The sequence below is a fragment of the Pistacia vera genome, unplaced genomic scaffold, assembly GCF_008641045.1.
Source record: "Pistacia vera cultivar Batoury unplaced genomic scaffold, PisVer_v2 Contig1252, whole genome shotgun sequence".
Classification (NCBI taxonomy): domain Eukaryota; kingdom Viridiplantae; phylum Streptophyta; class Magnoliopsida; order Sapindales; family Anacardiaceae; genus Pistacia; species Pistacia vera.
This window is the reverse complement of record NW_022195306.1, coordinates 1-17,122: the sequence shown is the minus strand read 5'-3', so window position 1 is coordinate 17,122 and position 17,122 is coordinate 1.

Genomic DNA, 17,122 nt, shown 5'->3' with positions numbered 1-17,122 from the left:
TTACAAATTATTAAATTTTTCTTATGATTTATGTTAGGATAAAGAGTCAATTGGAGATAAGGAGGAGGAAATTTGCAAAGGAGTGTGGTTTCTTCACACAAGGTAAGGGAAACCTCCCTTTGATATGAAATAAGGATTAGATTTTCTAGCTTTAGTATTATAGAACCTTAGTTCTTGTCACACAAAAGAAATTAAGCTTGGTTTGATGATATAATTTGCAATTGATGGATTTATATGTGAATTGTGGAAAATTGAAGTTTGATGGCAATTAATGAAAATGGTTGTGTCATGAGCATTTAACATATTACAAGGGAGGTTATTATTGATCATTTAACATGCTTTCACAAGGGAGAATGGTTAGGAAAGGTTAGGGAGCAAGTGGAGGTAAATAGGTATGGAAAAGCCTTAAAAAAGGCATGTTACCATGGTTGCCACTATCAAGTCCGTGGCCTTCTGAGTGATTTTTCGGCATCTTAAGTATCGAACTGGGTTAAGGACTAAGCATAAAAGTTGTAGCCCTTTCTCTAAGCTTTAAAACGGGACCAATATCATATCAATCCAATGTGTATAACTCGAGATATGCCTTCTTGAATATGACCTGTGCAGCATGACTACCTCAAAAGTGCTTCCAATTTCTTAATTTATTTTTTTGCCTAATAATCTATGATTGATTCCAAGTATGGAAATAATGCTTAAAGGGTATTGAAGCATGTTTGAATGAGTGATCTTTGTGATTATTTAATGATTGTATGAACATATATTTGATTAATGAGTGACCATAGAGGTTATGTATAATATGTTATGTATTACCTAATTATGAGCTTATTTATGTATAAAAAAGCCTAAGTATGATATGTTTCTATAAATTTGTTGTGCATCCAACGAAATGGTCATGATGAAATGATATGTTCATATATGGAAAGTGTATGTTTTTAAAGAATGAAGCATGTCAAACATATCAATGATGAAAAAAAGAGGGACTTGATCCCAAGTTTGAGCAAAATGCTTTCAAGGTACATAGACATGCATTTTTGTGAAGAAAATGATTTTTAAGTTCTATGGAAGCTGTTGGCATGTTATGGGGAACCTGTGCTCTCTCATGTACATGTCTAGACCAAAACAAATGAATAGTACATAGTGTGCATAACCATGGGGACTATGTTATAAGTTAAGGTTAGCTCATTGGCCAAAGGTTTTGTAATCCATGCCTCAACTTAGTCTGATCGGTAGACAGTAAAAAGGTTTTGAAAGAAAAATGTATTTATACATGCATGGCATTGAAGTGCAATTCATGAACATTAATGGAAAGCATTACATGAACTATATTATACATTATGGTATGAACTAAATATGCTATGTTATATTACTTTTATGTTATAATGTTTGATTCATGTACAAGTAAATAAGATGCTTTCCAAGTTTAAGAATGTTACATAGGGTTAAATGATCGATACCCTTACTGAGTTATTAGCACTCATTTCCCTAGTTTCCATGTTTTGTAAGTAATGGTTGAAATGGTAATGGTGAGCGGTAGTCAAGGAAGCTTGGAGGCATGCATGTTAACTTTTGTTATAATTAAACTTATGATGTTATATAAACGATGTTGTTTTTTAATTTAATATATATAGTTTAATGTCTTTAATCTAAGTCTTATGAAATAATGAATATGTTTTACTTATAAATGATGAGAGATATTTTATATTTGCTTCCACTATTAAACAATTGATGTAGTTGTTTTCTTTAAACCATATTTTTCATATATAGTCATATTTCGACAGGTTGATTAAGAAAGTAATGTAAATGAGAGGAAAAGTTTTTATTTATTTATTTTCATATAGTACATGTTTGTAATCAGGATTTATGTTTTAAATTACACAACCTTCCAAGCGTGAATTCTCTAAGTTTCCATCCTAATGGAATACTTAGAGGGTACCCGGCTGGAGGGTGGTGTTACATCTACATCCCAAAATCTCAAGCTTGTTCATATATTCAGTCAACTTGAGTATATGATCGCCAATCTTGTGTTAGAGTAGGTGCCCCAAAGTCAATTAATTATTGTAGAATTCACTCTTTGTAATAATGTTTATTGATCAATAAAAATGCATTTTATTCTATATCGCGTAAATCATATTGTATGTATTGATATGTGTCCTTAGAATGATAGAATCGTGACGACAGTATCAAGTGATTCAAATCTTGATGGTGAGAACCCCATGAGCACATATGGTGGCCATTCTAGAAACATTCGTAGCGCCCGTATTATTCTGAAGTAAGGGCACATATAATACAATAAGGTTATCATAGTGTTGAACAACCCTATGGAAAGGCAATGACTAATCTCACTTGTCAAGGTTGTTTGGTGACAACGTGGTGCAACACATGGGTGCTTGTTGTAGACAAGTTCACTAGACTGACCCACCAGAGGATTTCATATGGATGGTAACCCTAGTGCCTATGGAACAAATCCTCTTACGAATGGTGCTGCATATGATCCTTAGACTTGAGATCACCAGAGCGCCTTATGCACCAATTGGTATAGTTTGACGCTAGCCCAACACAGTTCTATTCAGAACTGTCAATACAGTAGTGATTAGCTGTATCAATGAGTGTATCAAGACTATGGTGGATCGACAGAGGATTCATCACTCTCGGGTATGGGAGAAGTTATCTCATGGCACAATTCAGTAAATGACAATGACACTAAAACTGTGGCCACGGTGGGATTGAGTTGATGCTCAATCCAATATAATATTCTTGTCATTGGTCTAGTAACTGAATACAAACATGTCGAGGATATTTGAGGTTGACACTATTTCTGTACCTCAGTCTTGATGAGATAACAGTTGATGAAATGATTTGATTGCATGGTAACCAGAACCATTTACAGGCTGTGGTTTCGCTGAATCCGAATCTATCAGGTGGCCATGATGCCTTGCTATGGGCAAATCTTGGTATGTGTGTAGTGAGACGATTAATTGGTGTTGATTGCGATACTACACACTGTCGGTATGATGAGGAGCCTATGGGTCACACACATAGAAGATAATTTAAGAATCAGTTTGTGAGAAGGGCGTTTTCATCTTTCTAGATGAAAGGGTCTTTTGGAAATCTCATACTGCAATTAAATTTGCTGAGGTTGTTGCCTTTATTTAATTTGATATTAAAATTGAATAAGTGAGATTATATTTAAATATGTGTACGCATATATTTAAATGAATTATTGTTATTGTTAAATGTTAATATATTATATATATATTAATTGAATTGAATTGAAATAATAATAATTAAAATAAAAATATCTAAATGGGGCTGTTTGGACATATGGGTTGTTTGGGTTGGTGCCTAAGCCTATTCCTAAGTGGAATGGGGCTTCACATGAACTATATAAGTGCATGTGTTCTATGAATTAAATAACACTTTTCAATTTAAGTCATTTTATATCATATTCAATGAAAAAGCTCCAGCCCACTCTCTACCCCATGCCACTTTACTTTGTATGAATCAAATTCATTTGATTCTTGTTCTTGATTCTTGAGGCTAAAGAGGATCCAGCAAATCCCTCTTTAGCTCTTCAGGTTATCTTCGTGTGAACTACCGCTGGTTCGATTCTACTTTGAACCTGTAGCAAACCCAGTCAGAGACAAGTTCGAAGGAGCCTCCAAATGTGTATATGAACTCTTCTCTTTACTCTGATTGTTCATATTACTGCAGAATATTTGATTTAACATATTATCTATAATATCTGTATCCTAATTTGGGCTTAAAATGATCGCTGTTTTATTTTTGTTTTTCTGCTGTCATGGTTTAGATCATTTCCTAACAGTGGTATCAGAGCCTAGGGTACCAGATTTACAGTATAATGTTTATTTCATAACATGTATTTGATTGATAACATGTTGATTTGTTAAATCTGTACAAATTCTACTTTGAGAGCATGTTTTGGGAAATCAATTAATTCAAACTTGATTAATTAATTTGTTGATGATTTGCAAGATTGGTAAATTGGGAGTTGGATTTTTGTTGAGATCAGTTCATGAGAATGATTGCAAAATCCGTTTTTTATGTTGCTGGTTGAACTGATTCATTACAAATTAGTGCATGCTCACCGCGGCAATCATTGTTTCGTCGTACACATTGATTGATAAATCAACGCTTGCTGTGGCGATATAACCCATCGCCACGGCGATCGTAGTCCAATGTGAGAACTGACAAAATGCGCGCTCGCTGCAGCGATATAACACATCCCTACGACAATCGCGCATTGACGCATGCGTGACGATGACCAACGAATGCCACGGTGATATAACCCATCGTCGTGGCCAGCGTACTTTCTAGTATGTTGGGGCCAAAGTGAAAAGTTTTAGAACTTTTGGACCAAACGTAGATCTTCAAATTGTCAAAGGGTAATTAATAATTCACCCATCCAATTCAAAAATTGATTGTTTTTGAATGTATGTAATGTACTTGTTTGAATATTGCATGGTGCTTGGTAAATGAGCCTTAGACCTATGGTGAATGTTTTAAAAATTTTGGGTGTGTATGGTTGTAATTTTTTAAATAGGGCTTGCGTGTCCTACCTTTCTCCTCTTCTCGATGTACATTCTTTTTTCATCTCATTCCCCTCGAATGTAAATTGAGGTTTCTAAATTTATTGATGTAAAGATTTTTGTATAATTATCTTCATTGTAAATTTATAATAATGTTTTTGTAATGCACTTGAAGACGGATCAAGGAAGAGACAATCATACTTGAAGACTCAAGATTTTATTGCAAGGTTCTAGGTGACCTACCGATTCCTCTAGGCTTGAGGAAATCGGTTTTAGTTGGGCCATGTACTGGCACGTTTTATTTTGTTTAGAAGGCATGTTAAGGTTGAATGTTCAATAACATGCCAAACAATGTCATTCTAACAAAGATAATAATCTGGTGAGACATTAAGTAAAACCCTCAATTAAAGTATATTAAGTCACGTATGCCTTCCATCACCATGGTTTTAATCAAACCACTATTCGTCGGAACCTTGTTCGCCAAAGCGAAGGGTACACTTCTACCAGTGGGAGGTTAAAATTCATTGGAGTTTTCCTTAATGGTGATGGGTCGACTTAAAATGACTGTTTTGCTTGTTCGCCAAAGTGAAGGTTGATAAACGAGTCATAGGCAAAGTAGAGAAGTACACTTGTTATGTGTACGTGGCGACATGTAGTGTCCACTCTACTGATACTGAGAATCACACTTGAAGACAATGGCTAGGCCATTGGATTGTGTGATTGGCTTATTGGCTTCTCCACATTTGAGGTTGATAGTGGGAGCTATCAACTGGTGTGGATTAAGTTTGTTGGCCAACCTAATCAACCCATTTTGGCTTGTTGCCAAAGCGAAGGTTTAAATGGGCCAGATGGGATCTCACTCCACTAGGAAAGCCAACGGGCTTTCCCGATTTAATAGTGAAGGCTATTGACTTAAGGAAAATAGTGGGAGCATCGTTTAATAAAAGTCCATATTAAATAATAATGAACTTTATAATGACTTTTTCTTTTCTGCAGTTGTAGATTCGCCGAAATGAACATTATGAACCTGTGACCGATAATCGAGAAAGAAAACAAGTTGGATGGATCCAATTTCTCGGACTAGTATCATAATCTTTAGATTATACTCAAGTTCGAAATGAAATTGTATATCCTTCATAAGCCATACATGGCTGAGCCTGATCCTGATCCTGATGCCTCTCAGGAAGTAAAGGATACTTATCAAAAGTTCCTTAATGATGCTGATGGCCTTCAATGCTTGATGTTAGCATCAATGACACTAGTACTGCAAAAGCAGCATGAGAATATGGACGCTACTGCCATTATTCTACACCTCAAGGAGCTTTACGAAGGGAATGCTCGACATGAGAGGTACAAGGTGTCAAAAGCACTATTTGGAAGTTGCCTGACTGAGGGAGCCTAAGTTGGCCCTCATGTGCTCAAAATGATCAAGCACATGGAGAGGCTTGAGACTTTGGGGTTTTAGTTAGATGCATAATTACAAGTAGATTTAATTATGCAATCCTTACCAAACTTTTATTCACCATTCATAATGAATTTCAATATGAACACAATGGTGAAAACTCTGTCGGAGCTTTTAAACATGCTGAAGACTGCAGAGTAGGACTTGAAGAAGTCCAAGCTTGTTTTACTGGTAGCTGCTAGTAAAGGAAAGGGTAAGGGTAAGGCCAAGGGAAAGGCCAAGGCCAATCCCAAGCCCAAGCCCAAGCCCAAGCCCAAGCCCAAAGGATAGGATGCTCTTAAGCGTAAGGGTGGCGTTGGAAAAGGCAGGAAAGTAGTCTACTTCTATTGTGGCAAGCCTGGCCACTGGTGGAAACATTGCAAGGTTTTCCTTGCAAGCAAGAAGAAGTCAGATGCTTCGACTTCAAGTATGTTTATGATTGAGATTAACTTCTCTCCCTCAACATCTTGGGTCATTGACATAGGATGTGGTACTCACATTTGTACTAATGTGTAAGGACTAAGGCAGAGTAAAGTGCTCGCCAAGGGAGAGGTGGACCTATGAGTTAGAAATGGAGTACATGTGGCTGCATTGGTTATAGGGACTTACTGTTTATCTTTACCTACGAGCTTGTTATTGGAACTACATAATTGTTATTACGGAAATAATATTTCTGGAAATATTATTTCAGTATCCGCTTTGGATAATATAGGGCATCATTTTGAGATATCTAATGGATTGTTGTCCTTTAGTTTGAATGGTATTATATTTGGAATTGCAAGGTTATATAACGGGCTATATGTTCATGATTTAAACAATAAAGATATTCTCAATGTTGAAACCAAGAAAGCTAAACATAGTGATCCAAACCAAACATACCTCTGGCACTGTAGATTGGGTCATGTTAATAAGACCCGCATTGCAAAACTTCAAAGGGATGAAGTTTTGGACCCTTTTGACTTTCAATCATTTGAGGTATGCGAGTCATGCCTGACCAAGTTGCCTTTCATAGAACAAAGTGGAAGAGCTACTGAATTGTTAGGCATCATCCATCATGATGTATGTGGTCTACTAATAGTTAAGGCCAGAGGTGGATATTCATACCTTATCACATTGACTGATGATTTCAGTAGATATGGTTATGTCTATTTTATGAGACATAAATCTGAAGCCTTTGATAAATTCAAAGAATTCAGGAATGAAGTACAAAATATGTTTGGCAAAATTATTAAAGCTCTTCAATCGGATCGAGGAGGTGAATACTTAAACTCAGGGTTTTCTGAATACCTGAAGGAATATGGGATTGCAATACTTTCTCTCTAGCTAGTATACTCAGAAAATAAACAGTAAAACTCACTAAATATATATATATATATATATATATATATAAATAAGAAAATATACATGTAGATGAGTATAAAATAATGGGTCCATAAGTAATTTTTCTTTATATACAAATCTTTACATAATATAATACAGTTACAAAACATCTCGACAGTGTTGCCAAACCCTTCCGCATCTTGACATTCCATGCGATCGCAACTCACCTACTACCTGTAAAAACATTGCAAACAATGGGGTGAACACTAATTGCTCAACAAGTAAACCCACTATGCTACCTTTCTCTCTTCGTTGCTTAAATTCTGAATTTCTTTCCTTACATCACACTTCTCTATTCTTCTCTGTTCTTTCTCTGTTCTTTCTCTATTCTTTCTCTGTTCTTTCTCTATTCTTTCTCTATTTTAATTTCTCACTATTCAAGATAATAGGCATGGTATTATGCATAGATATGATGCAAATGCACAAATGCATAAAATGTGCATTTTCTTTTCTATTTTTCTTATTCTGTTTTTCTGTTTCTTTTTTTGTATTTCTTTCTTTCTTTTCTAGTCTTTCTTTCTTTCTATTCTTTCTTGCTTTCTATTCTTTCTTTCTTTTTATTCTTTTTATTCTTTCTTTCTTGCCGATCGGACTCAGTTGAGGCATGGATTTGGAACCCTAGTCGTATGAGTGTATTTTCTAATTTTGGGTACAGTCCTCATCCACATGTACTTCTAACGGATTGTACAATTCTTCTTTCTGAATTCTAAGGCCGCTCACTAAAGATGGCGTGCATGCGGGGCTATGTTACTCACGGGTTCCCCATCGCAACAACCTTCTCTTCTTTTATCTTTTTACACTTCTTTAAATAAAAATTCAGATTTGAATTTCTTTAATATTCTCGTTTCTTTCTATTTTCTCTTTGATGTTCTTTAATGCTTTTTAATGCTCGTATGAGTATGTATGCATGTAGATGGGCTCATGCTTATAATTCTTTCTAAATTCACATGTTTGGATGCAATAATGCAATATGGAATGTGAACATGTCATTCTATACAATCTACAAACTCATATCAAAAAAAAAAATAATCATACTCATACATGCACTTCCCTTTGACATTTCATCAAACAACTTATATGCACACACAAACTCTAAATTGGCTACACTTCTACATCTCTTCTAAGCCACCAAAATTTGGAATAAAACTCACTACATTCAACGTCAAACCTGGCCAGGATTTACACTCCATAAATTCTACTCCAATTCTTCCATAATTCGTCCAAACTCTCATCAAACATCAAATACACAAACAATACTTCTCATGGATAAATTCTAACCATCATTCAACATCCATTCCATCAACAATTCTTCATATAAAACACATATATATTCTCTACACTATATTGCTTCAATCATAACTAGGGTAGGATTTACTTACCTTAGATGTGAGCAATCCAACACTTTAATACTCTTCTTTGATCCAACTCTCTTTCTCTTAAATCCTATTAATACAAATCATCAAAATTCAACACTTTAAAAATTAAAATTCACTTCTTCGTGCAAGGATCTTACCTAAGGATACTTGGGATTGAAATTCCACTAAAAATAACCCAAAATCTATGAATTTCCCTTGAAAAAGAATTGAAGAAATTTGAGAGAACTTGGATGGAAAGTGGCATGAATGGAAGGGGAAAAATGGCTAGGGTTTCATTCTTCCACTCTTGATATAACATACTATTATTTATAGTTTCCTATCTTACCCTTGCACTTTCTATGAAATTTCATCTATGTCCCTTAGTCAATTACCATAATGCCCTCATTTTTATTGCATTCTCCATGAAATTCTATCTCTTTTCACTCCCCACTTTTTCAACTAATTATGAATGAAAAGACCATTTTACCCCTGATTACAATTTAAGGGATTTTCTTCACACTTTTTCAAGATAACTTTAACAAAATTCGACTAAAGATATAAGGGCATAAGTAAAGCTACGTACCTTGATGTGGGCGTTATAGGGATAGTATCACAACTCACCCCTCCGTATACACCCCAACACAATGGAGTATTCGAAAGGAGGAATAGGACCTTACTTGATATGGTTAAGTCCATGATGAGTTAAAGTGATCTACCTGCATCATTCTGGGGTTATGCCCTAGAGACTGCAACTCACATTTTGAACCGTGTGCCATCAAAGTCTATGGATAAGTCTCTATATGAACTATGGAGTGGGCGAAAGCCTAACTTGTCTTATCTAAGGATTTGGGTTTGCGAAGCTTATGTCAAGAAATTGACTTCGAACAATCTGGGCCTAAAATCTTGTAAATGTATATTTGTGGGGTATCCAAAGGATACTATTTCTATCACCCAGAAGAGTGCAAAATTTTTGTTGCTCGTACTGGTGTCTTTCTAGAAAAGGAAATTTGTCTAAGAAGTACTAGTGGGAGAAAAGTAGAACTCTATGAAGTTCTAGAACCACAAAATATACTAGACGAAGGACAGGATGATGTGCCATAGGAAGTGGTTGAACATCAAGAGGAGGTTACTCCACAACTTGTGGATCAAAGTGAACCACCTCAGGTAGGACAAGAGCTACGTAGATCTGGGAGAGTATGCCATGAGCTCAAGAGCTACGGTTATCTCATGACTCAACATGGTGACGTACTAGTCTACCAAGATGATGAACCCATAACCTATGAAGACGTTATATCGGATCCAGATTCCGTTAAATGGCTTGAAGCCATGAAATCTGAGATGGATTCTATGTACCAAAACCAAGTATGGTCTCTTGTGGAACCACCTGAAGGGGTAAAACCCATAGGGTGTAAATGGGTCTTCAAGAAAAAAATTGACATGGATGGCAAGGTGCATACTTATATATAAGGCACGACTAGTTGCCAAAGGTTTCAAACAAATTCATGGTATTGACTATAAAGAAACCTTTTCGCCGGTTGCCATGATTAAATCAATCCGGATTATGCTTGTAATTGCTGCATATCATGACTATAAGATTTGGCAAATGGAAGTCAAAACAGCTTTCCTAAACGGAAACCTTGAAGAGGATGTGTATATGACACAACTCGATGGTTTCGTTCTTGATGGGCAAGCTAATAGGGTATGCAAGTTGCAGTGATCCATTTATGGACTCAAGCAAGCTTCAAGGAGTTGGAACATTCGTTTTGATGAAGCCGTAAAAGAATTTGATTTTATCAAGAACGAAGATGAGCCCTGTGTTTACAAGAAAGTGAGTGGGAGCGCAGTGGCATTCCTAGTGTTGTATGTCGATGACATACTTCTGATTGGGAATGATATACCAAACTTGCAGTCGGTAAAGACTTGGTTATCCAAGTGCTTCTCCATGGAGGAGTTAAGGGAGTAGCCTAAATCCTTGGAATAAAGATCTATCATGATAGATCACATAGGTTGCTTGGCCTAATTCAGAGTGCATATATTGACAAAGTACTAAAAAAATTCAGTCTAGAAAAATCCAGGAAGGGATTTCTTCCGATGTCACATGGTGTTTATCTCTCCAAGGATATGTGTCCTAAAACGCAAGATGAGAGAGATAAGATGAATAGGATCCCATATGCATCAGTAATTGGATCCATCATGTATGCCATGTTATGCACTCGGATTGATGTCTCATGTGCTTTTAGCACTTGTAGTAGATATCAATCAGATCTAAGTGAGCGTCACTGGATGGCTGTCAAGAACATTCTTAAGTACCTGAAGAGGACTAAGGATATGTTCTTGGTTTATGGAGGGGAAGATGAGCTCACTGTAAGAGGATACAATGATGCTAGTTTCCAAACGAACAAAGATGATTATGATAGCAATCAAGGTTTGTATTTTGTCTTAATGGGGGTGTGGTGAGCTAAAAGAGCTCCAAGCAAAGCACTGTAGCAGGCTCTACAATGGAGTTGAGTATATTGAATTATTAGATACGGCCAAGGAGGCAGTTTGGATTAAGAAGTTCATCACTAAACTTGGTGTGGTTTCCACTATTGTTGATCCAATAAACATCTATCATGATAGCAATGGAGCAATCGCTCAAGCCAGGGAACCACGGTCTCATCAGAAGTCCAGACACATACTTAGACGATTCCATCTCATCAAAGAAATAGTTGAGAGGAAAGATGTACTGATCAGTAAAGTGCATACTGACAACAATCTCACAGATCCGCTAACAAAGCCTCGTCGCAACAAAAGCATGAACAACCACTGAGATCATTTGGTATTAAATACATGAATGATTGGCTATAGTGCAAGTGGGAGATTGTTAGAGTAGGTGCCTCAGAGCCAACCAATTATTGTAGAATTGACTCTTTGAAATAATGTTCATTGATCAATAAAAAGGAATTTTATTCTATATTGCGTAAATCATATCATATTTATTGATATATGTCCTTAGAATGATAGAACTGTGATGAGGGTATCAAGTGTTTCAAATCTTGATGGTGAGAACCCTATGAGCACATATGGTGGTCATTCTAGAAATGTTTGTAGCCCCAGTATTATTCTGAAGCAAGGGCATAGATAATACAGTAAGGCTGTCATAGTGTTGAACGACCTTGTCAAAAGGTAGTGACTAATTTTACTTTATCAAGGTTGTTTGGTGACAACCTGGTGCAACACATGCGTGCTTGCTATAGGCAAGTTCACTGGACTGAGCCACCAGAGGATTCCATATGGATGGTAACCCTAGTGTCTATGGAACAAATCCTCTAACGAATGGTGGTGCATGTGATACTTAGACTTGAGATCACCGGAGCGCCTTGTGCACCGATTGGTGTAGTTTGACACTAGCCCAATGCAATTCTATTCAAAGCTATCAATACGGTAGTGATTGGCTGCATCAAAGAGTGTATCAAGACTATAGTGGATCGACAGAGGATTCATCACTCCCCAGTACGGGAGAAGTTATCTCACGGCGCAATTCAGTAAATGGCAATGACACTAAAACTGTGGCCACAGTGGGATTGAGTTATTGCTCAATCCAGTTTATTATTTTGGTCATAGGTCCAGTAACTGAATACATACATATCGAGAGTAACTAAGGTTGACACTATTTATGTGCCTTGGTTTCAATGAGATAACAGATGATGAAAGGATTGAATTGTATGGTAACCATATCGTTGACAGGTAGCTACTTCACTGAATCCGAATCTATCGGGTGGCCATGATGCCTTGCTAGGGGCCAATCTTGGTCTGTGTGTACTGAGACAATTAATTGGTGTTGATCAAGATACTACACACTACTGGTATGATGAGAAGCTTACGGGTCACAGACATAGAAGATAATTTAAGAATCAGTTTGTGAGAAAGGCCTTTTTGTCTTTCTTGGCGAAAAGGTATTTTGGTAATCTCACAGTGCAATTAAATTTGTTAAGGTTGTTGCCTTTATTTAATTTGATATTAAAATTAAATAAGTGAGATTATATTTAAATATGTGTACACATATATTTAAATGAATTATTGTTATTGTTAATATGTTAATATGTTATATATATATTAATTTAATTTAATTAAAATAATAATAATAAAAATAAAAATATCTAAATAGGGCTATTTGGACATAGGGGCTGTTTGGGTTGGTGCCTAAGCCTATTCCTAAGTGGAATAGGAATAGGGTTTACATGCACTATATAAGTGCATGTGTTCTATGAATTAAATAATACTTTTCAATTTAAGTCATTTTATATCATATTCATTGAAAAAGCTCAGTCCACTCTCTACCCCACGCCACTTTAATTTGTATGAATCAAATTCATTTGATTTTTTTCTTGATTCTTGAGGCTAAAGAGGATCTAGCAAATCCTTCTTTAGCTCTTCGAGTTATCTTCGTGTGGACTACCGCTGGTTCAATTCTACTTTGAATCGATAACGAACCCAGTCAGAGACAAGTTTGAAGGAGCCTTCAAACATGCGTATGAACTCTTATATTTGCTCTAATTGTTCATATTACTATAGAATATTTGATTTAACATATTATCTGTAATATCTATATCCTGATCTTCGCTTAAAATAGAATCAATCGCTATTTTATTTTTGTTTTTCCGCTGCCATGGGTTAGATCGTTTCCTAACATTTTGGTACCCTCTACCATCTTGCATCTGGAAAATGACTGCGACACCATATGCTTCCTATTTCTCTAGAGAGAGTAAAGAATAGAGGCTAAGTCCATATTCTAGCACTGTTGTTGCAGTAATGGTGTCATTGATACAAGCCCAATGTATCTTGTCATTTTTGCTTTTGCATCATGTATATGCTTCATATATACATACCCATTCTAATGGATAGAACTATCAACAGGCTTTGGTAACAAGGTCTACTATCAATGGTGTATAATCTATCGCTTGACTGAAGTATATTGTTTATACTTCTATACCAATCAACGAATTTCTCACAATTCCATTTGTTTCCCAGTTCGATAATTTGTCGCAATGATGATGGGTTCATATTGCTCATTTTAATGAATCTACAAGTACATAATAAGCAAATGTTATTACAATGATTATTATTATTATTTAATAAGGTCTTTTATTAAATAATCACTCCCACTATTTTTCTCAAGCCAATGGCCTTCACTATTAACTCGGGAAAGCCCGGTGGCTTTCCTAGTGGACTGAGATCCCATCTAGCCCATTTCAAACCTTTGCTTTGGCGAACAAGCCAACATAGGTTGATTAGGTAGGCTAACAAACTTAATCCACATTAGTTGATAGCTCCCACTACCAACCTCAAATGCGAAGTAAGCCAACAAACCAATCACACAATGCAATGACCGAAGCCATTGTCCTCAAGTGTAATTCTCTGTATCAGTAGAGTGGACATTATATGTCGCCACATACACACAAGAAGAGTACTTCTCTACTATGCCTGTGACGAGCTTATCAACCTTTGTTTTGGCGAACAAGCAAAACTCATCATTTTAAGTCAACCCATCACCATTAAGGAAAACTCCAATGATATTCAACCTCCCATTGGTAAAAGTATACCCTTCGCTTTGGCGACCAAGGTTCCAAAAAACAGTGGTTTGATTAAACTCATGGTGATGGAAGGCATTTCAATTTTGACTTAATATACTTTAGTTAAGGGGTTTTTATTTTATGTCTCACCAATTTTTATCTTTCTGGGCATGTTATAGTCATAACATACACCATTAGCATGAATACTAAGCATAAAGGAAACGTGTTGGTGCATAGCCTTAACTAAAACCGATTTCCTCAAGTCAAGAGAAACTGGTTGGTCAACCTGGGTTTAAAAGGAAATGGATTCTTCAAGTAATTTCGCCTCCTTCCCTTCCATTGCTTCTTATCGAACATTACACAACTTTCAAAAATAAAATTACATCTTACATTATTGAAAGGAAACCTTGAGTTACATTCGAGGGGAGTGAGACGAGAGAAATAAGTTAGATTGGAGATTTAGAGAAAGGTAGGGCACACAGGCCCAATTTTAAATTACATAACCCAAAACAATTAAACTAGGTTTGTAGGCTTATGCACCAAGCACCATGCATATTCACAAACAAGAATAATGCATAAACAATAAAAATTAAATTTTGATTAGGTTGGTAAATTACAAGTTACCCCTTGAATTTCGGCAGTATTTATAAGTCCAATAAGTTTAAAAATTTTCATTTTAGTCCCTTGTTATTAGACTTGGCAAAACGGGTCTAGACCCGCGGGTTGAACCATACCCAAGTAAAAAATATAGGGTACGGGTCTAATGTATTGGACCCCTTTTTTTGGACTAGTACCCAGCCTGGCCCGTATTATCAACGGGTTATACGAGTAAACCCGCGGGTGCCCACGGGTACCCGTTTATTTGGAAAAAAAAAAAAAAAAAAAGAGGGATTTGAAAATGAAATCCCTTATTTTGTGAATTACTTCGACTCTAACTCTCATCTCATTCTCATCCCAGATTCATAGTTCCCACCGTTGCCATCTCTAATCTCCTCTCTCTCACCATCGCAAGTTGCAACTCACCATCTCCTCAGTCCTTTCTCTCACAGTCGCCGTCTCCTCTCTCTCACCGTCACAACTCACCGTAAAGGGTATGATTGTGATCTTGTTTGTTGGGCTTTTTGTAATCTTGTTTCTTTATTAATCTATAATAGGGGTTTCATGTTTATTGTATTTGTAAATAGAATCCATTTGCTTTCTTTATGTCCTACTCGCATTCTTTTGTTACACCTGGCAGTGGCATTGATGTTTGATGCTATATATTTGTTGCTCACAAATTTAGGTTTTAGCAATTTGGCACGTGTTAGAGCCTTAACAACAATTTTAGCATGTTTTGTCTACTTACTATCAAATTTGTTTGGTCTGTGTAAGCTTGCACATTGCACTTTTTTTTCTTCAATTGAAGTGGGTTCGGATTTTATAAATTGGAATTAGGTGTTGGCATTGTATAAGAAGAGAGGGTTCTCAAGTAAATTTTGTTGCTTTATGCTTGTGAAAGGTGTCTGAAGCTTAGGTGATTAATTTTAACCTATTGAAGGACAACTTGAGTGTTCTACTTTAAGAACTAGTTGGATTTCGGATTTCTCCATCCACATATGTTGTGACAATTTTATATTTCGTTTTGAGAATGAGTGATTTTCCTTGAAACTTTGATTTTGTAACTGTAGAGAACTGACATTAAATTAAAGAATGTATTTCAACACATATTTATTTAGAGACTTTTCATGAAGTCCAAAATCCTTTGTTTTTTTCTGTGTTCTTGCTAATTATTTGGGCATCAGTTTCAATGGAATTTAAGTACTTCTCATTTTTCTTTATTCATCTTAATTGGGAGTGGGTTTTGGGCTAGCTTTGTATAGTTTGTTTTCACTCAGGGAAGTGAACATTAGTCACTGTCTTGAATAGATTTGTTCATCTCATCATTGAATACATTAGTCACTGTCTTGAAAAAAAGTCAAATCTCTGGTTATTGTGAATGGTGGGGCAATATATGTATAGATGTGGTTTGGTTACAACCCTTTATTTATATAACCCAAAATTTAGTAAATAATTCTAGCTATTGATTACCAATTTACCATCTAGTTAGGCTGGTCATTTTGTAATGAATTCCATCACCTGCATATTGTTTTTCCACAACTTGTATGTAAAGATAACATCACCTTTTGTTCATATAAGAGTTCAATTTCTTGTGGATTATGGATGATAAAGACTATTTGCTACTTAAGTTGAATTCAAATGACTAAGGCCAAGTTTGATCTATCTTTCAAAAGTAATTTGATTGGAGATCTGAGACCAATACTCTAAATAAATTTTATCTATTGCTTTCTCTATTAGGAATTGGGTGTCCATAATATTGAATACATAGTAGAAACTCATAAGACATCTAAAAGACTCTCTCAAATGCAAGAGATCTCATATTGAAGTGGTTGTCCATAATATTGAATACATTATAGGAACTCATAGACATCTAAAAGACTTACTCAAATGCAAGAGATCTCATATTTCTTTGATCAGTCTTGTCCTTGTTCCGTTACATGTTGTAGAAGTTATTCAACAAATTTGGCCTAATCTCTTGTGTACATTTCAAAGCACAATAATTTTCTGTGGTGCAATGCTTCTTTTTATAGCAGCTTTATTCATTCTTAATAGATTTTTCTCTAATGATAATTACAATTTGATGTTTTTGTTTCAACTGATCTATATCTAAAGAATACCAGCTTATACACCAATCAAAATTGCACAACAGGTCAACAGCCAAGTGGTATAATTTTTCTATATTTTGGATTTTTCTCTTGTCCATAGACACAGACTTTACGAATCATGTTAAATTATTAAATCTTATATTAT